The 22,026-nt window shown below is 50.6% G+C and overlaps 1 protein-coding gene across 1 annotated transcript in view; it reads right to left on the reverse strand.

The window, feature by feature from the left end:
- LOC146207370 (plexin-B-like) overlaps positions 1-4,130 on the reverse strand; it is a 207,152-nt gene extending 203,022 nt beyond the window's left edge. The window contains exons 1-2 of the mRNA XM_084586984.1: positions 4,088-4,130; positions 3,814-3,994 (exon numbers count right to left, since the gene is read on the reverse strand). The gene's annotated coding sequence lies outside the window, so the exon portion shown is untranslated. The remainder of the gene's footprint in view (positions 1-3,813; positions 3,995-4,087) is intronic.
- Positions 4,131-22,026: the final 17,896 nt, after the last annotated feature.

Consider the following 22,026-nt stretch of genomic DNA (forward strand, 5'->3'; position numbering starts at 1 on the left):
CGTTGCCAAGAGCGCCGTGAGGGAGAAGGAAGAGCTGGGAGAGAGAGAAACCGGAGGAGGGAAATGTGGCGCAGTAAGGAGAAATAATGCTCATGGAGGAGAGTACCGACGTCACTGTCGTGAAGGTGCTGTGAGTATGCTCTCACTGTAACATCCCGTTCTTCTCTATATACCCTGTTGCTATATCTCTGCTTACTCTTTCACATCCTCAACCTCCCTTCAGGACTGTCATAGAGAGGGTGCACTGTCTGACGAGCGACAACTATATGCTTAATTAACAGATGCAAATAACGCAACGTTCTTGCCCTCGTGTGGGTGCGTTGATAACACGGGAGCATTTTGACGCGAACAGGACGCGTTTTGTCTGGCATTTTCTTTCTCTTTGTCCTAAGGCACGGATACTGTGGTTGTAAAGCCGGATGTTGAGCTGGAGGTCTAGGCGCAGACGCCACGCAGTCTGTGTGTCAAAAAAGCCGTGCTCAACACTTTGATTCATCGCTCTATATACCGGACGCGAACTCCTCTGGACCCCGGGGGCAACGCCGACTGGCTCACCGTATAACATCACCGTGCTGTTGAGTAGCTACATACTATGCGGAAGTTCAGGGTACACTCGACTGATGCGGAAAATGAGGGGATTTGCAGGGGCAAGTGGCTGGACATTCGTTACGCTCGTGCATATGTGTATGTATACAGTTCTGCAGGCTATTGGCCGGGCTTGCGGGATGGGATTTCCGGTCCGGCCTAATGTAAAGCTTTTGAACTGTGGCCTATAGTGCAAAAGGCTTAACTTCGCCGCATATGATATAAACCTTACGCAACGGGTCGCATGACGACATTTGTTGCGCGAGCCAGACGAGGACGAGCCAGAACTGTCGCCAGCCAACTGTCGTTTGGCTCCTGACGAGTCCATGGAGTTCATGCGTTTTGATGCACTTGGCGTCCGGTTTGTAGCAGGTAGGAGTCGTCCCGCGCAAATTTTCGTTTAGCCGACTAATGATGGCATGAGCACCGAAAGAGCCTTTATGGTTCAAATTTTGTAAATAAAGATGCAAAATCTCCTTGGGTCAATAATATGATAAACGGCAAATATTAGCCAAAAAAACGTCGAGATTGTATTCCTCGCATAGCCACATTGCCTTTACCTTTGCTTATTCATCGACGGACACCTCTTTCAATATACTTAGGTGTTAGTACACCGATATAGCGAACGCCTTCTGAGTTGACCGCAGTCAATATCCACCACACGAATGCTACCACACCATTACTTTCTTGACTTTAGGACATTTCCCTGCAGGATACAGACGGAGCGTTGCTCTTGCAATCTCTATATTCAGTGGGAGAGTGGATAGTCGTATAGATGGGCTTCGGTTAACTTTCCGGCGAGGTAGTCTCTCCACCCGATTCCGTATTTTATTCAGATTGGCGGCTATTAGAGCTGTTTTGATGCTATCCGTAATATCTCGCTTCGCGTTCGTTTACTGCTTTATATACTTTCCGCTCTGTAATCCTGTTCGGCTGTCTTCGCTTCAAACATCCTGCTTTCTGCACCGCCTTTGAGTGAGGCAAGCTTCTAGAAGCGATAGCTCGCTCCTTTGACTATACAACCCGTAATATCGGGGTAGCCTTAACCTCGCACCGAGGTTAACAGCTCCAGACGATGGGCATTCGCCTGTAGCGGATCTTCCTGTTCCCTTCCCTGGGGTGACTGTTTGAGTTGCCTGGACCTCAGCAAAGCTGTTTCCCTCAGCTGTTGCTAAAACAATGCCGCATATGCCATCCTCGAATGATTGTTCCTTTCTGAGAAAACACAACTTGGCTGTGGATCTCACGTTTCTGCTTCTTAAAGGAGCACGCTAGCGAGTCTCTTCGGATAGTTTGTGAGGAGCAAGTTCCTTTCACAGGAGGGGAGCCCGGAAACTCACTGAAGCACTCTTATTGGCCTCCAGACCACTCGGATGACCTCATGAATTCCTCGAGGGCTGCATTGCGCGGTTATTTCTGTCCGCACGGCAGCGGACGCCTTGTCGTCTTCTCCATCGAACGGATGCTGCTCGAGCGCGGGTTCGCTCGGCCATCACTTGAGCGACCGGCCTCCTCATCGCGCTAAGGCTGGCTACTGGCCATAATGTTACCCTTCCAAGCGTCCGTGTAAGCTCGCGAGAGTGAGAACAAAAGTCGAATTTAAAATGCTGTCAGCGCACATTCGCACGTCTAAGTAGCAGAGCTCGTGACTTTGTGACGTTCAGACGCTGGCCCGAACCTGCTCTGGACAATACAATTTTCCGCATCTCGGAAACGGTGCTTATTCACGCCCTCTTCCGGTGATCGCGTTCGAGACTAACGCGTATAGCCGCTGTGTAAAGAGATGGATGGCCAGCCGGCTCGATATTTTGTATTTGATTTGGGCTTCACTCTAAGTCCTCCTAAACAGAGGGGGAATGAAGCGCAGGAATATATATATATATATATATATATATATATAGTCATGCAACCCGGTACTTGACTTGTGGGCTTACAGCATTTCCTTGTCTGCTATATTGCTTTTTATAGTGGAGAAGGCTTAATCTAGCAGGGATCTTTAAAGCGCGTTCGAGAAAAGCAGAACAGCGTTAGATGAGAAGAGGATGCAGCTGAAAAAAAAAAAACACAAAAAAACTTTTGGGTGGCGCCCAGACAGCAGAGTGCGTCTGAGGGTTGGGTAGGGGCAAGGTTCGCAGGTTATTCGGTCATCTTCACGCGGATGTAGAATGGTACACGTCGCCAGCAGCGCAATATCGGCTGCGCGCATCAGTAGAAACGTGACAGTACCACGCGCCGGGCTCACGTGAGTTGGCACGATTTCCTCCGCAAAACGCTAATAAGCACCTTGGAACGGCTCACTTGATTAGGGAGGGGGACCGCGGCTGTGCCTGCTTCTGTGAGTATGTGATCCCCCAGTCTCCGGTAGGGCGCCGAGTTGAGCAGAGAAGCTCACGCACGCCCTGTGTTCGTTCGATCGCCCCGCTACCCACCCATCTCTGCGCGAGTCCATACCGTGAGGGGCGCAGTGCGTCGGGTAGTGCGGAAGCCATCATTACCACGATAAGAGCGGAAGCGCGCCAAAGAGAATATGCGAACACGAGCAAGGGTGGCAAATGGAAGGTTTTCCGCACCCGTGAAGCGCGTGTGCGTGAGCTCCGAAGAAGCGCTAAGCGACTATTGCGCGCCGCCTATGGCATGAGCCGCCACGGCTGTGTCTACGCTAGGAAGGACAGACTGAGAAGAGGATAAAAAAAGGAAAGAGCAAGGCGAGGGGAGTGACACAGAGCACTGAACAAGGATGTAGACGCATACATAGCTAGACGTATAATCAGATTATGGTGCGTATGCTATACAGTTTCAAAAAGCTGCGCCGAGATCAAACGGAGAGATGAAACGAATGTCTGCTATCGCGAACAGTAGAAGCAGGAGCTGCGCCAGCAGAGGAACGAGCGTGCGTGCAGTGTCGTGGAGGCGTAGATCGGACACGCGGACACGTATACGTGCGGGCCCAATGATCTTCTTCTGTTGGGCACGCTGAAAAGAAGGGGGCAAGGAATGTGGAGCTATACACGGTCGGATGCGCCAACGCGCGAGCGGGCAGTTTAGGTCACGAATCGTCATTTTGTTCCCGAAAATAGCACCAACAACAATAAGACGCAAAAAAAAAAAAATGAAAAACGTGGTTGAGGCGAGATGTGCCCGCTGAGAAAGATTTCGCGCAAGATGCAAGAAAGCCCGCGCGCTGCGCCTATGTGCACCCTTCTCCTACGCCATTTCTTTATTTCTCACCTTTGGTTTTATGACTTTTCCTTGTTTTTCTTTTGTCTGCTGAGCGGATGGACTCGGCGCCGTGCGAAGTCGTGACCGTATAGACGCCCCGAACGACGTGTGTAGATGGACACGTGTCCGTGTTGTGCGAATGTGTTGAACACGCCTGCAGCATGCACTGCCCGTTCTTCAGCTCGCCTCACTGAAGAAAAAAAAAAAAAGAGAGAAAAAAAGAGGAACAGTCAAATCGTGTCCAAAGCGGAGGAGTTCTGGTCTATAAAGAATGGTCACTCACAGAAAAAGATCGTGCCGTCGTCTTTCTTGCCGGGTAATATGGTACACGCGCGATATAACGCTCGAAAAAAAAAAGGAAAAAGAAAACAAGAACAATATCCTACCATGTGCTGTCCCTAGGAGCGCACAGAGTACAAGATCACAGAATTAGAAAAGAAACAATGACGATCTAACTGAATAGCACGGGCCACGCGCGCCTAATGGAAGGTTTCGAGGTAACGTCTGTCGTCTGCTACTATGAGTACCGTCGCCGACTGCAAGACTGTGTAGCACTGCGCGGCATACACGTCGCTAGTGTTCTATGCCGCGCACTTCATCTTCTGTATCTTGGTGGAGAAGAAGCCGTGGAACGTCCTCGGAGTCATCTATTCCTCTTCTGCTTTGTTGTCATTTTTCTCGTCTGCTTCTCGGCAGCTGCCTGCGCAGACGTTGAACAGTGGCGCGCCTCTGTTGTTCCTCTTCAGTTATGCGTGCGCATGCATCCGTCCACGCACGGGAGCTGCAGCGTTATGGCGCGTAGATCAAAATCGTGCTCTGCCAGTTAGTCAGCAGTCTGTAATCTTCCGCTGCTGAAGATGAGACGAAAGATATAAGTTCGCGCCGAACTGCCGACCGACCACGGCCGGCCGAACGTGGCTCGCTCATACAGCCTCCGGAAGGCGGGGCTTTGTGTGATGCCGCTGAACACAATGGACAGCTGCAACGCGTGTGCTCGCATTAGTGGGCACTCCGGGGCCGGTTACTAGTCTTCCAGACGGCGGTTTCGAGTCAGACGCTCGGCTCCTGCTACGCCCTCTACCACCGGTTCTCCCCGTGTTCCTCGTGCCTTTCCGTTTATGGGTGTGGCGCTTTATTAAATGAAAACAAAATCAGTTAAGCATAACCTGTAAGCTATGCTTTACTAGAACTGTGCAACACTGGGGGAGCTACATAACTGTCGGTGCCTAATCAGGGCCGAAATTCACGGGCAATCTCGTACGTGAAAGGACCCTTCCTGATTTGTCGGCGACCGTGCGTTGATCGGTATAATGCTATCCAAATATATGCGATTTCAAGGGCGCCAGTTCATCCCACACCTTTCCGGAGTGTCTGCTCCTTTTGTGAATACCGGTATTCGATTGCTAATCGAATACCGGTATTCTACGCAAGGCTTGCGTAGAAATTTAGGGCACTCCGCCCCAGCCTGGTTTGTTGATAAGAATTCAATAGAATTGAGCATCAAAGGCGCAATATATATATACCACAGCATAAAGAGCGTACAGGTATAAGCTATCCACTTAGCTACAAGTTTATAAAAAAAAAATGCTTATATATCGCAATCTGGCGACACTTGCGCATATGCACATGTGACCACTGTAGCGATAAAGTCGCGCCATCAAAGCATATTAACACGATATTAAGGCAGAAATGTGGTTTTGTTAGTGTATTGCTGATGCACATGCACAAACGTCGCTGGTTTGGGATAAAAGGAGAGCAATATTCTGAATAACGAAGTGGCTGTGGCAAGTTGCCATTTGTCCTGTTTCTCTATTCTGCTGCCTTATGTTCAGTTTCGGCAGCACTGCATGGTACTCTTGGCGCAAGGTGGTGTTGAGCTCGCAGTAGATATCGAGAGCAGCCTCATTATAGGTAGGAAGCGAGACGGCCCCGATGACAGCCGAACAAGAGTTATAGCTTTGTCGGCGGCGTTTACGATATCCCCTTGAACTGGCTACACGCTGTAACTCCGCTTCCTTGCATGGGATCAATAGCGTGGGATAGCGATTAGGGTACGTGAACGGCGAATACAATGGGATTAAAGGCGGGACGCTTTGATGATGGCGCATTTTAGGAGGCTACTGAAGAACGAAATCAAGTTGAGAATTAATTGTATAGACGTAACTTAATTGTATAGACGTCGCCAATGTGCACCTCTCGCACGGTTATAACCCGACAGGCCGTAAAACAACTGTAATATTGATACCATGGTATCTTTACAATCCCAATGTCAGCAAAAAAAAAAGAAAAAAAAAAGAAATGCACCCGTAAAAGCATGAGCAGTATTTGTATATCTAAGAAAAGTTGTACGAATTTCGGCGCTCATATATAGCGCATGCACCTATAGCTGGTTATCCTTTTACAAAGTCGACACAGTGTTATTACTCAATTGTAACTATGTAGAAACTTCATTCGCGTATTCATACGCCTCAGCCGCAGGTGGCCATATACCTCTTCCCAAGAAGCGATCGTGCGTTACACAAAAATGCCACCGAGGTCGTAGCATATAGGCGTGCCGTACTCAGTTCAACGACCGACTCAAGAAGCTCAGCAGCTCAGTGGGCAGCCACTGTGTATGACTGTGCACACACGCACACACAGACACACAACACGCGTATAGCTGTCGTCCTGCACGCGAGAACGGGCTCAAGAGTGGGTGTGCGCCGGATGATTGAATTGTGGAGAGAAAAGACCGCTCGGTCATTACCAAGGAGCGGGGCTGATTAAAAAGCGATCCATTACGAGCCCAAGGAACGTCAGAAACGTGATGCTGGCGCGCTCGGTTGCTTCCTCGGCCTGCTGCTCATGCCCCGACGAGGACCGCCTCCACCATGCACCACGACCTCCACCAGAGCGGTGGCGCCGACGCGCTATAAATGGGACTGTGACGGTGGCGGGCCTCCTCTTCGGTGTCACGAGAGGCGGTAGAAAAGTAGCCTGCCCAAGGTTCGCCGGTTGTGGTGATCAGGAAGTATACATTGTCGAGGAGGTCGGCCTACCAGTGGACGGCAAGTGATGTAAAAGTCACGCAGAAAACAAACGGGTGTTGGTATAAGTCTGCTTATATGTCACCACCAAACTATTATTGGTGTTTAATATGAGGGGGTGTTCAATGCACTAAGCTTCTTTTCTTTCTTTAACGCAAGTCCGGCGTCGCCGTCGGTGTCGCCGTTGGCGCTGTGAGCGAAAAATCACAAGCATGGCGCCAGGCAGGTGGTAGCTGGCAACTGACGTGTCCGCGCACTAATTGGGCTGCCTGGTGTCCGTTTGCTAGAGCTGGCAACTCGAGCCTCTCCTTTCATGCGCGAGGTTGAAAAATGAGCCTGCCAGGATCCTTACATTCTCGTTGGTGCATGGAAGCTATCGCTATCGCCTCATACCTTTGAAGGAGGAGCTTAAGTGAACCACATAATTTTTTCTGCGACATTGCTGGCTCAAAATTTATGAAATTTTCAAATTTTACAGGCGCCTATCTGCAGGACTTGTAGTAATCTGCAGTGAAAAATATCTGTGAAATTGTAGCGCCCATACTCACAACAGCCTGAAAAAAAAAAAATAATAATAAAGTTAGAGCGAGCTTTGGCTGCAGTATACTCCTCCATCCTCTTTACAGTGCTGGCTTGATGCCGTCTGATTTTCATTGTTCAGAACGACGAGAATATTATGCGCGCCGTGAGCCAAGACACGGCTACATAAGGAAGAACAATGCTGCGTGGTATAAAGAAGGCATGCATGTCCTTTTTCACCCATGGCAAAATGGCAAACAAGTCGACCAAGGTCGCACTGAGAACTGATATAGGCCGGCAGATGTGCGTCTATATTCTTCGTGAATTTCGTCAATTTAGGTTAAGAAGTGTTTGAGAGAAAAAAAAAAAGAGAGAGGCATTACTTTTTGAACAACCGTTGTACAACTCGGTATGCATCCACAACACGGAGAGATGAAAGGGATGAAAAATGGGTGAAAGAAGCGAAAACAGCCACACTGCACAGACAATAGGCAAGGGGTTGTTGTAGTTGAGGGCTTTAGCAGGCTAGGTGATTTAACGCGACTTATTGGTACCGGAACGCAGCCGCCGCAGCCGGAATCGAACCTGAAACCTTTGGGTGAACAGCAGAGTGCTGAAGCCGCGGACCCACCCTACCTGGTTCAAGCAAACCCGGCAGTGATTTCGCGATTACTCATACTAACAGCAAGCAGAGCAGCTTCCTAACTCATTTTCTTTCCCACACACACAGCTCGCGTTCAAGATTGAGCGAGGGGAACGTCATTAGGAGGGCGGGGGGGTGCTCATTTTCTTTGTCCACGCTCCATCTCGGAGGTATGCGTCAACTAAAACGGACGCCGCGGCTCCGAGATCCGTCTACTTGCCTTTACGGCGACTCACCCATGCGGGCTAAGTGACGAGCATCCGTACATCGCCTCCGAGCGATGGGTGGCGTGCAGACCTACGCTGTCGCACACGAAATGACAGGCGGTCAAACACTTTTGTTTATGTTTTCCTTCTGCGTTCAAATTTATGGTCGCATCTTCGTGGGATGCACGTGGAAGACAGAGGCACACTGAAGTCTCAGTTGTCTTCACCGCGCTCTCTGATGCCAGCGACAGAAAAAAAAAAAATAATAAAGAACAGGGAGCTATAAAGAACCCATATCGTTGAGCTCTTTGAAGACACTAGCCCTCTCCTGCGCTTAACTCCCTTCTGCCCTCCCTTCTTTTTGTCCCTTGTGCACCACACTCCCTGGAAGGCAACATAAACGACCATGAGCAGTGTGCATGCAGTCTAAGAGCGCGAGGCGGTTGTGGAGTTTCGGTTTCGTCAAACACCCCCTAATAAGAGAATAAGACCCGACGGTCTGCTTCCCTGCCCTTCTAATGGCCGTAATTCTCGGGCGCTCACTGCAAACAGCCGCCGCAGGGCCACCTAGGAGAGCGACCAGAGGCCACACGCAGGTGTGTGTGTCGGCGCGCGCGTCTATACCGCGTACAGGGAATCGCCGACGCCATGCTACAGCTGCTGCAGTCCTAGAAGTCACTTTCGAGGCGTCGACGACTACACCACACGCGAGAAAGCGACTTCCTTTCCGCCCCGTCGAGACCACACTACTGTATATGTACTGCGGCAGTGCCATGCGCTGACACGCACTCCCCGAACACACCGAAGGCTTTCGGGGCGGTGGACACGCATTATTGTTTAGATGAGAGCCACGAGAGCTCCGAGAACACGCAAGGTTTGAAAGATGAGTTGTCAACTCGTATAGGCAGCAAAATATATACATAGTTTTCGGGTGCACATACAACGGCGAGTAGTGGCGACTATGACGTCAATAAAACAGAATCAAAGCACCAAAAGACTGCATAAGAATGAACGAAGCGAGTTCAAAGAAGCAGCGCAGGGTGCACGGATGCAGGCGAGGCTATCCGAGACGATGTCCTCAGAGACGCACTAGCAATGGCACAGTCAAGTTATTCTTTTTTTCTTTGCCACATACTTCATACCACTCTGTGAAACAAACTGTGGACCTTGAAAAGAGTGGTAGCAGTCGCACACGCGGCCGGTTCACGGCCGCATGCTGACAGCTGTCGCCCTTTACTGTCGCCTCGCAGCGGCAAGTCGCATCAGCGCGACCCGCATCGCGTCGTCACACACGGTGAACCTGACGCCGCGGCGGTAAGAAGAATGAGACCTCGGTCGGGTGTCCTTTTGTTTTCAGAGTGCTGGCGACCCCTCTTCTCCGAGGCACATCCGGGTCCGTGGAAACTCCAGCTGTCCCCGCAGTGAGGGGAACAAGCCGCGAGGAGGACGCGAATAAGCGCAGCCACCAGGAACACAAACGCTGGCAAAAGAAGCTGGACACATTTAATGCGTGGATGCGTATATGCGTATACGTACATCCAAACCGGACGAAGGGTCGGATGTGGCCACGCAGGCGTTAGAGCTCCCAGAACCATCTCGTGCACTAGAGAACAAAAGATTCGTCCGCCACCGTCGGTGTCGCCCGGAAGTTTCCCCCTCGGAGCGCGCAGCGTCAAAGTTGAGGGCGATCCGCTTGTTTCGCGCAGGGTCTTCCTCATGCAGATTAGCGACACCGAGCGCATTGCGAGGGCCTTATCGTGCCCGTCGCTCGCGTAACGACGCGCATGGTTCATGAAGAAAGGGACATGGATGCAATGTATGTGGCCTTTCTGCGCGTTGAAAAAAGGGGTTCAGGAAGTTGCTGGCTAGAAGAAACAATGGTGCGATACGTGGACGCAAGCAGTTTGAGAGGGCGATAAAAGACTGCGCGAATTGTCCAAATAAACAGAGAAAACGAGTTGTAGAGAAAGGACGGACATGCATCACTTCCTTACATCGCCGCTCTCTCTTACTGTTATTACTATTATTATTCTTGAAACAACAAAATTACTCCTTCTTACTTCCTCGGTCTCGACTGCTGACTCCCGTCGCATGCGATCGGCACTTTTCTCGACGTCCGATTGTCACATTTATTGTGGCTGTGTGTTTGAAGCGCGTTGTCAGCTTAGTTAATGTTTCTGAAGTTTGCTGAAGGAGGCACAATCTCTTAGCTGGACAGAAACCTGGGAGGAGTTTCAAAAAGTATTCTCAGCAGGATAGCGATGAAAATGCGCAGCAGGCAGCAAAAGAGAGAATGCTAGTAACGAAAATTACGCAAAAAGTAATGATACAGGCGCTCGCCCTCAGGGCATGACGTGTCATCACCGGCAGCAGGTTGTCGAAATGGTTAATACAGTGAAGACGTCACATAACAACTGTCACCACACAATGCCACCCGAACAAGCACGAACAAGCGCAGTCATCCTAGGACCGCGGCATCGTCGAATCGCTCCCACCCTAATGATGTCTGTCTGTGTGCGCGTTTCCACATGCACCGATAGCAGACTTTTTGGCTTTATGAAGGACTTTCTCTGCGGTAAAATGGGCCCATATTTATACAGCTACCAAGCAGATCGTCGCACGCGGATACTCTTCCAGATCGAACAAGAGTAATTTCGCGGCAACGTCGAACATCCGTGTTCATCACTGCCGTCTAAAAAAGCAGGACTGCGCTTACGCTTGGCCAACCTCGTATACGAGGCGCATAGTCAATCGTCTTCGCATACCCCAGACGCTCAGCGAGGAGCGCGGTGCAGTGAACCGCGAAAGACGCCGGGCGGCACGCACGCGGCGCAGCTCGCCGGTGCTCGCCGCTGCATGCTTGCTCCTGCACTCGTTAAGAGAAGAGCGCCGCTAATGAGACAGCGGGGAATGAAGAAGCGAGCTGGGCACCTCAGCGCCACTGCCGCTCCCACGTCGTCGTCTTCCTCGCATGCCCACGCTGCTGCTTCACTGCGCGCAGCCTCTTCGGGGAAGATCGACGTCTCCTGATGAGAGCCACCAACGAAGGAACCCGTTAACGTAACAACGAGCCTGCAACCTTTCCAGCGCTGGATGGGCACGGCTCCTCTGCTGCATAGTGCTGCTGGAGAAAATCTTTGTGTGGCTTCTTGGCAACAGTGATAGACTCTAGTTTTCAGTGCGGACTAGGCGCTCCTGTTTGTGTGTGTGTGCGCGTGCCTTGGCAACGGCGTGCATGTGGAAAGATGGAGGAATCAGAGAGAGATGGGGGCTCGTGGGGTCCTGAACAGTTTCAGTGTACGTGATCAGGCGCCTTCGGTGGGATGCTTAGCATAATAATAATAATAGCCTAATAATAGTTATGTCGGTGTCCTCTTGCTTCCCTTGAAAACGTTTCCAAAGCAACTTGCACTGCACCAGAAAATTGTTACGGCTCGTATGAATATTGCGTGGGCGTGTGAAAACACCCCCCCCCCCCCCCCCCCCCCCCACACACACACACGCGCGCGCGCGCGCGCACGAGAGAAAACATTAATTTAGAGAATAGTGAAGCTCAGTTCAATTACAGCAATCGCACGTAATCCACTTCGTGAAGTGAGCACGGTTTTGGGAGTAAGAAAAGTAATTCATGGGCATCCGGCTGCAACAATATATATCTTCCAAACGAGACTGGGCTATATCAGCAATTAGCGCAACGTCGTTTAACCGCTCTCCCTCCCTAATCTCTTTCTTTCCTTGACCTTTCTTTATTGTAGATGGACAGAAAAAGAGAATCGTCTTCGAGATCTCGGCCGAGCCTCAAGTCAGAAACGGGCAAGACGGTTCGCAGAAGAGCGCGGCCCAAATGCTGTCATTCTCATCCAAGGACCAAACGATGCCGGAGGAAACCCCTCAGCAATCGCTCGAGATACGGAGCAATGAGTCGGCCTGCAGATGTCATTAAGGGCGGCGCGCCACGCTCGCGCCGACCGAAGAGAAATGATCGGCGAGCGCACAGCGCGGGTTGAAGAGTCGCGCGCGCTCGAGATAAATGAACGGTCGCCGCCGCCGCAACCGTCTCCGACGTTCGTTCGCTCGCTCCTTCGCTCAACGGCGGCTCGCCGCCGCTGCCCTCTTCTTTCGGCGGTGTTGGCCCCGGCGGCGAGCGTGCGAAGCCGCGCCGCACTGCGTTCACCCATTCGTCTTCGGCGTCGTGGCACGGGTCGCCGCCGAAGCTCCGACGTTCCAATTTATCCCGGCCGCCTTCTATAAAGCCATAACTCGCGCCCTCCTAGACAACACCGGCAGCGTCAACGGCGTGGTGACCATCTACGCTACAACGCCGACCGTGACGCTCTCCAGTGAGACAAAGGAGGGCTGATAACAGTGCGACCCACGAGTTGCATCGCACTTCCAAGACCACTGAATCTCCCTTCCCAACTACCCAACTAGCTGTTCGTAAGCTACAGCATCCCCCCCCCCCCCCCCCCCTCTTCTCTTTTCCTTTTCTGTGCGCTTATCTTGCGTTGCCGGCTTGGTGAAAAGAACCACAAAAGTAGGCGCGTGCGGCCGCGCACTGCAGAAGGGGTAAGTGGGAGCGTGCTGCCTGCTGAGTTGACCCGAGTTTGGTGAAGGGGAAAGGGTCAGCCCGTCACTGTCGGAGAATGCTGCTCCACTTCCGCGTATGTTCAGCACGGGTGGCCCGTGCTGGTCGGACTGCGCGCTGGGGTCTTCTTCGTCGAGGCCGGCGGGGTAAAAAGGATGAACTCGCCTTGGCGCGGCGCATGCAGGTCGTTAATTGAATCCTCGTATATAAAGCGAGTGGGTCGCCACCTCCGTACGGGCGAAACCTCCTCCTATGTATGACCTGGGTAATGCGCGAAAAGTTAACAATCGTATCTCAGCGGTGGGCTGCTTCGGCAACAATTTTTGTGAATGATAGCCGTGTAAGGCCGTCCGTTCTGGCAAGGGCCTGAAGTAATCGACATGACGACTAATTAAAAAAAAAAAAGACATAGAATACAGGGAGAGAGAGAATTAGAGTGATCAGTTTGATTGACGGGAGTAAATGCGAAAACTATCCCTTATTTCGACTCCGCTGATGTGTAATGAGAAGCACATAACAGGTGTATACTTTGGCAACTTTGTCTCATTCTTCGCTGTTGCTACCCGCATCGTCGTCGACTGCCAAGCCTTAGGCTGCTTAGCCCCCCCCCCCCCCCCCCTTCTTTCCCCTTTCTTTCCTCGCGCAGTTTTTAATGCGTGAGAACGATAGAATGCCGCGGACAACGTACTGTATGAAGCCCTAGAAACTCTAAGCCACCCAGACTACGCGGGCAGGAAAAGAGGAACTGTATATGCATACGAAATCACGGATATGCCTCTGATACAGGTGGTAGTGGGCAGTTGGCATGGCCGGACACTGATAGGCCGGCTGCTTGTGCGACGTCACGAGTCATAGCAGGAGCTGCCAACTCTGGCAGACACTTTGAGACTGGCAGTATCAGGTGAAAATCAAACCTTTAGGACCCTTGAATCTCGAGACAGACACGTTCTGATAGGCGCGTCCACACTGCTTGGTGGCGTTATATCGATGTCGCGTGCTATTTCCCATGGTGTGTGAGAGGGATCCAGTATTGAAGCACTACGCGTAGTCTATAGAGGAATGGATTCAGAACCCGAAGGTACATGATGACGGAAGCACTGCACATTTCGTATGACAGCACTCAACACAGGTCCAGTCTTCGTGCATTGCGCTGGCCATAACGAAGCCTGGAGTTCGGTGCTCAGATGTGTTGGCCCAGTGTAAAGAAAGAAAGAAAGAAAGAAAGAAAGAAAGAAAGAAAGAAAGAAAGAAAGAAAGAAAGAAAGAAAGAAAGAAAGAAAGAAAGAGAAGAGAGCCCATTTGTTGAAGTTTCGTAACAGATTTAAGAAACCGAAATGTTACCAAAACTGTATTCTAAAGCCTCCTCATATACCCTCAGTGACCGAGATTAGCTTTCTGACGAAAGAAAGAAAACAACAACAATGCATTATTGATTGAGTTATTACCATGTCATACGCAGTGCCGTCGCATATGAATAAAAATTTGCAGCGTCTTTAATATATCGCCTTGCTCACAATGACAAAGTTGCCGTTGTGATTGGCAGTGAGCGGCAGCTGAGCAGCGGCTTTTATAGACTTTGAACTGGGCCCTGCGTAACTGTATGCCGTAACCGCCTACAAACGAACCGCGGCGGCGGTCAGCCTTATTGAGGTACAAAACTGCTTCGCCTTCTTCATCAATTACGTAACACTCTCCCTAGTCGCAGCAGAACGACCGCGTTCAGCATTTGCATGAGCGACGCAGGATGTCGCCGGCTAACTTAGCGTTTTAGCAGTAATTTGTGAAGGCTTATGCAAATTACAGTGAATGCGCAGGCTTCTTTCTTGTTTATATTTCTCCCTCTTCAATCCACGCCACCACGATCCAACTGTTCTCAAATGGCGCAGCATCTACAGCTGATAAGTACTCGGCTCAACTTAGTCCCCCCTCCCCCTTTTCTCAAGCATAGGAAAGTTTACGACCAAGGAGCCAAACTGCCATCGCACTGATGTGCTGCCCTCACGTGCAGACAAAGGCAGTGGGCATGTTAGAAACAGCCGCTCGCAAAGTTGTGCAACGCGTGCGGCAGCATTGCGTTTGAAAGCCCAGAATTCCACAAGGCTCCCCAACCCAGACGGAGCATGACAATCAAGACAGAGCCCATTAGGGTCCTCAGGGTACCAGCGTTTCTTTCGTCCGTGATGTAACACTCGACGTCTTGTTTTTCTTCAAAACCGGCACAGAATAAGAGATCTCCCTCCCTACCCCCTTCCTGCCTTGCTCTCCATAAAGAGAAAAGCAAAAATAAAATAAAAGAAGAAACAACAAGACAGATTGGAAGAAAGCAATGCAGGTAGCTTGACTAGAAGAAAGCGTGGGCCCCTTGTTCGAGAACACATGTAAAAAGTCCATTCTCTCAGAACTACCTAGCAGCCCGAATAGCGTTGACGCGGGCGCGCTGATCACGATCAATACGACCTTGAAGGAAAAGGAGTCAGCAGCGACGACGGGGGCAGCCGTGCGGGCCTCGCATGGTGTTCGGCGCAGATCGCAGAGAAAGCAGCGAGACGTAGTTTGGGAACGCCCGTTCCCTTTTGTCCGCTCGCAGAGATCGCAAAGTGGCTTTCACTAGAGGCAGACAGAGAGAAAGAAAGCCCTTCGGTGTACCTGGGTGAGAGTGTGTGCCCGGTTGCGTCTCACCTTTTAGTATACATGCACGGCTCGAAAAGCGCGCCGCTCTGTGCTACCTGCTGTCCTGGCAGCGAGCGATCTTGTAAGCCGCTTACCCGGAAACAAAAGGCCATCATCGCTGTCTTGTCTGCGCCGCCGATCTCTGTGAGCGCCGATCGCAATGGCGCAAATTCTTTCCATTCACCTCACATTTTTTTTCTTTTTACGCTGTTCACGAATGCGCAGTAGCTAGAGTTTCGTTCCTTTTTTTTTTCTTTTTTTTTTCTTTTTTTTCATGGTCGTTCAGTCCGATCCCCGGCCATCCCATTTCGCTATACTCTCAAGGTAGGCCCGCACTTTCGAATTTCTCTCAGTGGCTCTGCGTGCTGAAGGAGATGCGAGCATGTCTTTCGTTCGCTGTACGGGGGTTTCCCACGGGCCAAGAAAATAGTTCCGTTTCAGTTACGTTTATGTTTTGTCAATTTTTTATCTTTTTTTTTTTTTTTTTTTTCATTATGTCAGGCTTTAAGTTTTGTGGTCAACGACCCGATGGGTCAGTTACGCGTGCACCTCATGCATGGGAAAGTACTGAAGAGTTGCCGGCAGATTCAGAGCCTAGATTATCGTCTGCTCGGCCAGGCACGGTATGGTTGTCGTCGACGATAGCTACCAGTTGAAGCTTTGGCTTACTCAACCTGCATGCGTGTATTAACGAGACAACTAATCATCTTTTTTAAATTTAATTCTATTTTGAACCACTTGACTTCATCACAAAGTACATTGTTTCGTCTCGTATGACTTCACTGCTATACAAGTTCACGCATGATAGCCCAAACTATTTTTCTTCCTAGACCGAAAAGGCGTGTGGATACATCGTAATAAAAGAAATAAAAGCAACTGGTTTCTCAAGATGGGCCATGGAATTGAAGTGGCTCTTGCGGTTAGAGCAAAGAAATTGTGGCGTTTCGTGTCGTGAGTTATTGTGCCGGCGCTGGCAGTCGATGGACATTCTTACTACTCTAGAAATATGAAAAAAAAAAAAAAAAAAAAGAAGCGGCCCTACATTAACCTCGACGCTGATGTCCAAACGTGGGAGAAAAATTTCGAAGGAGCGACCTTCTAATCAGTGGCAGTGATCCACTGCTAAACACCTGAGGCAGGAACACGTTTCCTCACTCGGCGATGATATAAACAAAGCCAGTCGAAGGAGGCGCTGCTCGCACCTGGAGAATCGTTACGAAACAAAGGCGCAAAATTCTTTGAGAAAACAAAAAGCAAGGGAGGTGAGATAAAGGAGGAAGAGAGGAGGGTGCCCGGCTTAACAAGGCAAGAAGATCATCGTAGGAGGTTAAAACCTGCGGAAGATTTAACAGTGCGGATGTGGGGGAATGAGGACTGTAGGGAAGGGAAGGCTGCGGGGCATAGGGAAGAGAAAGAGAGGCAGAAGGAGGCGCGTGCCGGCGATATAAGGATATGGCCGAGGTGCTCCCCAGCGGGAGATAAATTCGGGGTCCCTTAACGAGCCCCGGTCCCGGCCGCAGCGACCAGACACCCGCTGGGGCTGTTAGGGGCGTGGGGAACCGGAAGAAAGGCACGGCCGCTGCCGCGGACGCGGTTTGCGTCGCTGGCCGGAGGGAGAGAAGAGGGAATTTATGGTAGTGAGCCCCGAATGAAGACTGTAGCTTGCAAGCTAGCGCTCTGGCCCTGAAGGAGAGCCGGTCACTGTCGTCGTATAGGTCACGGTGCGACTCTGCAGGAATATGAAGGGCGTCGCTTAGGTTAGGGTTAACTCGCTGTGTTTCAGAGTGAGACGTTTGGAGTGCATAATTCATATCACCTGCCATGACTCCGTTGAGATTACGAGCGAGGGATAGAGAAAAGAAAGAAGATGCACCGCGTTAGGCTCAACACACCAAACAGGATGACCACTTTCTCTGCGTTACCATGGGAATAGGCAATGGATGAGAAGTGGAGATGGCATCCCGTGATGTAATGTGACTCTGAGTAGCTTAACACATGCGAAGTTTGTGTGCCAGAGTAGTCCGTGTCAGTTCAGTGTCATTCTGTGAGGTTTTTACAAGGTTCAATTCCGGCTTGTTCGGAGATCACATTTAACAGAAGTGACAGTGGAATATTGTAAAATGCTGTTGTGAACATATTGACGGCAATCGTGAAAACTTCTTGTGGGCTAGAAAAAAAAAATGCTGTTAAAGGAGTGCATTTTTTGCAATAAATAACATAAAGTATACGCGTCCAGAGCAGGGGCAGATATATTGATTATTACAGTGACGGTGAAACCTTACGATTTGCCAAAAAGAAAACAAAAAGAAAAAAAAAAAACACAGCAGACGAGTTCGTAAAGAAACTACTCTTTGGAAATATATAGCACTTGTTCAGAATTGCTAGTCATGAGAAATCTCACAGAGAGGTCATTAACAGAGGCTTCTATTTATGTACAGCGTGCGCTGGGGGAGAGGGGAGTGCTGAAGCCATGCTTCCGGTGCAAGGATGCCTGTTTAAACCCACATATTTTCCTAGTCTAATTAACTATGTGAGCTGAGGAGAGCCGTACGTATACATTCTGACTTTCTTAGCTCTTATTCTCTCTCTCTCTCGTTTCCTTCGTTGTAAATGTTAAGGACTGATTGCCTCTCAGTTTTATTTATTTTTTTCTTTTCGGTGAAGATTTTGGAATCCCCTTATTTTAGGCCTGTATTTACCCCCTGCTGAGCTAAATCTCTAACGAGCCTTAAAAATGGCGAAATTGAGATCTTAGTATTCATTACACTGTCATGGGCCAATGTTGAACGCATGAGATTCTGGCAAAAAGTACACGATTCCGGCTAATGTAATTCGCGCGCAGCACGACTGAGGAGGCTCAGGTTCTTGCGCTACTTCCGAGCCCGTCAACTGAGAAACTCTAGTGAGCTTCTGCTCTATAAGTTCAACCGCTAATAAGCAAAGTGTGACAGATCATGAGGGCTGCATCGCGTCATTCCCAACGCTCACCGTCACTCGTACCTCTCGCTTTCCTAACGCTATTACTAATTAGAACGTCGTGATAGTTTATCTTGAGTTGCGACAGCGTGGAGACCGCAACTCTGCTGAGCTGCTTGAACCGATGAATATTTGCCTAACCTGACATCCTGCACGAAAAAAAGAAAAAAAAAAGAAAAGAAACGAAGATGAAGGGAACAGAAGAAAGCTAATCATCGTCAGACCCGTTACGTGTCATCCAGCGTATTGCGACACATGCAGATGAACACGCTCCGAGAATTGTAGAAGTGCACATGCACACGAGCAGAATTAAAAAGAAAGTGTGCAGAAAATAGCGAGTGAGAAAGAAGACAAAGGGAGGAGTCACCCTGCGCACCTTTGCGCACTGGGCGCTCGTCGGGGAGGTGCTATCTGGCGCGGCGGTGTGCCCGATATTTCGATCGGGACCCATCAATAAGGTTAAATGAGGCCTGCGAGTAGCGGCCGCGAAGATGGCCATTAATAAGATGTACACACGCTTCACGTGTCCCGCGCGCAGCGCCCCTTATCGCACCAGCCCTGTAAAGAGAGGGAGCATATGCGCGTCGCAATGCGACGTCCGTCACCGCCGGGCGCGCCAGGCTCATACGACACCGCGGTAGCGGCGCAAGAAGATACTCATCTGCAGCGTTAGTAAGTTATAGGTGGCACTCGACCAGTCTGCGGGGAGAGATCTCGGACGTCACTAATGGGCTCCGTGGAAGAGATAAGCGAACAAGAATTGCGTATATAAGTAGCGCAGGCACACAGACAGACATCGGGATGACACGGGGGAGGAGGAGAACGTGCTCTTAGAGACAGAGATCGTGCGCACACCGCCGGATAGCTGGGAACTTCTTCCATCACCGTGGTTGAGAGCAGATACGCGCAAGCCTCCTATACTGCCGAGGGGATGTACATACCTCGAGGATATATCCCTGTCTTTTACGCGGTATACCGCTGTTCTCTTCACTTACGCGTTTAAAAAAGAGCTTTTATAGAGCTTGAAATGTTCGTTCTTTTTGTGAGCCATTAAATTTATATGGGCGGCTCGGAATGGATGTTGGTTGTATATGAAGAGGAAGCCGGTGCCTATATATTTCATATCGGACCGACCGGTCGCTGTTCCGCGCGTTCATGGCCAAATACAGACAAGATCGGTCATCGTTCTTTTCATGGTATGATGGGTGAGACGGCTTGATCGAGTCTGCATGGCACCGTGTTAATGCGGGCGCTTTGGTCGGCCATACATTCTCCAAAGCCGCGTGTCAAGAATCACAACATATCACGTGGAGACTGTGCGTGATGAAGAGAAATATTTCTACATAATTAAGGGCAGGTTTTGGACAAGCGTATGGAATGTGTCGCGCTTCCGTTTCGCACTAAGGTGTTCATTCTTTTCGCTTGGAGCAATTGACCAGGATGCAGATTGCTTGGACTGGCATATCCAGGTCTGCAGACGACTATTGATGGCCGTACACATGCGCCTGTTGTATTAGCAACAAGAGCTAATTATATGCCAGATATATAGACTTCGATTAGAAGTGCATCTGATACCTACAGTATGGCAGGTATTGCAAATTTTTCTACAGGCACATTTCAAAGAACTCGATGACTATATATATACATATATATATATATATATATATATATATATATACATATATATGTGTATATATGTACTGAGCAAATAGTAGGTGTACATTTTGTCCGAAAACGAGAAGCTGATACGACACTCTTAGAGGATCCCCTATATAGACGTGGCGAATTCACTATAAACCTGTCACCTGACCGGTTTATCTCAGCCATTTTACATGCGGCCGAGAAAGCGAGCCACTGCCGGGTAGCAGTTCACGTCAGTGTTCCTGATTGAGCTTGCAAAGCAATTTATCGGCGTAACCATATGATAAGGAGAACATTGGACCGGGAGAACCTTTATCAACGAGCGTATAAGAACCATATAAATGGAGCACAATAGGCAGGGGCACGAGCGTACCTTTCATCGTTCGTCCAAAACAAGGTCTCGCCAGAGTCTACAAACGCTTTCTCTCCGCAGCGCTAGCTGGAAGCTGACGCGAGTGACAGCGTACGGAGGAAAGTCGGCGACAGTTTCGTGATGACAAGCGCTCAGCGCCACTAGCAACCAGCGTCCTCCGAAGGCTGCTACTGCGTAACGGCGGTGTGAGCCTGGACAGTGCATGCACAAATACACACGCGGGCATACACACCTCTAGCGAAAGCGAGACTCGCTTCGACATCGGCACGATCCTAGCTTAGCCGCCTCGTACGCGAGGTCTTCGACCCAACCGAGGAGGTGCCCAGCCGTCGATTAATTTTTAGCGACGCATCATGCAGAAGGACCGAGGAACAACGCGCGGTACAGACGGCCCGCACGGCGTCATCTCGCGCATACCCCAGCCATCGTGCCGGCAGCATCAAGCAGTGCCGGCAAAAACCCGTCCGAACTCGAACGAATAACGAAACGCTTTCGCGCCGCCCCAATCGGCCCGCCGACACTCCGCAGTGACGCGCCGTGAAGAACTCATTAGCGCATTTCGCACCAATGCCAGAGGAAGCGAACGCTCGCACAGCATCTATACGTCTTCACGTCGCCTGCCACGTCTTCTCGTCCCGGAGGCGTTGCTGACTCGCAGCGCAGTGCTAATGCCGCTGCCGCCGTTGCCGCTGTCATGTTTATACGCCGCAAGCGGAAGAGTGCGCAAGGGAGAGAAAGCAGCTCCCGTTCGGCTGCTGGCTGTGCATCCGGTGGCGGCGGTGGGACGGCGAAAGTTCACGCTTGTCACGCGGCAGCCCTGAGCATGTCCCAGAGGCAGCCTAAGGTCTTCTCTTGGCTGTGCTGCCGCAGCGAGATTAAAGGTCTCGTCTGCGCCTCCTGCTCCTCTGCGGTCGCGGGCCATTCTCTATAGGTCCCGTGGGGGCTGCCGGCTTCTTCCATCGGAAAGTGGCAATTGATGAGCGAACTGCCCTCCTCCCCCAATATAGCCCACACTACGAACTTCTATGGGCCGTTCACCTCCGACGTTAATGCGACGCGCGCCTGAGTGACGGCCGCTGTCTCGAGCCCTGTTTTCTCGCTCTCTCTTTGCACACCAGGCACTTTTGCTGCCTTGCCTCATCCGCCCTCTACCTCCGCCCCAACCCCAAAAACCTTGAGCACCCAGGGGGCGACCTGGAGGTCATGCCAATCCCTTAGCAGCAGCAGCAGCGGCAGACGCAGCAAGGGAATAGGAAGGTGTAAACGTTAAGTCTGCGCGCGCATGCGGAAATGCATCACAGAATTTCGGCGCTGACAGACAGATTGGTCGTAATCCACCGAGAGACAGAGAAAAGGGGGAAGTCAATTTTGCGACGCGTCACGGGAGTGTTTCGCGTTCGCCTCGCCTCGTCCTTGGAAGCAGGATAACAGACTCTCAATTGGCAAATTATCGGGCAAAAAAGAAAGACAACATCGGCTTTTTAATCTTGTCATCTTTTGGCTTTTGTGCGGAGCGCAAAGAATGCAAAACAGGTCGCCTTTGTGTAAGGCGCATGTGTTTATAGCGGGGGCGGTGAGGGGGA

This window comes from Amblyomma maculatum, chromosome 1 (assembly GCF_055883805.1).
Source record: "Amblyomma maculatum isolate TAMU_Amacu chromosome 1, ASM5588380v1, whole genome shotgun sequence".
Classification (NCBI taxonomy): domain Eukaryota; kingdom Metazoa; phylum Arthropoda; class Arachnida; order Ixodida; family Ixodidae; genus Amblyomma; species Amblyomma maculatum.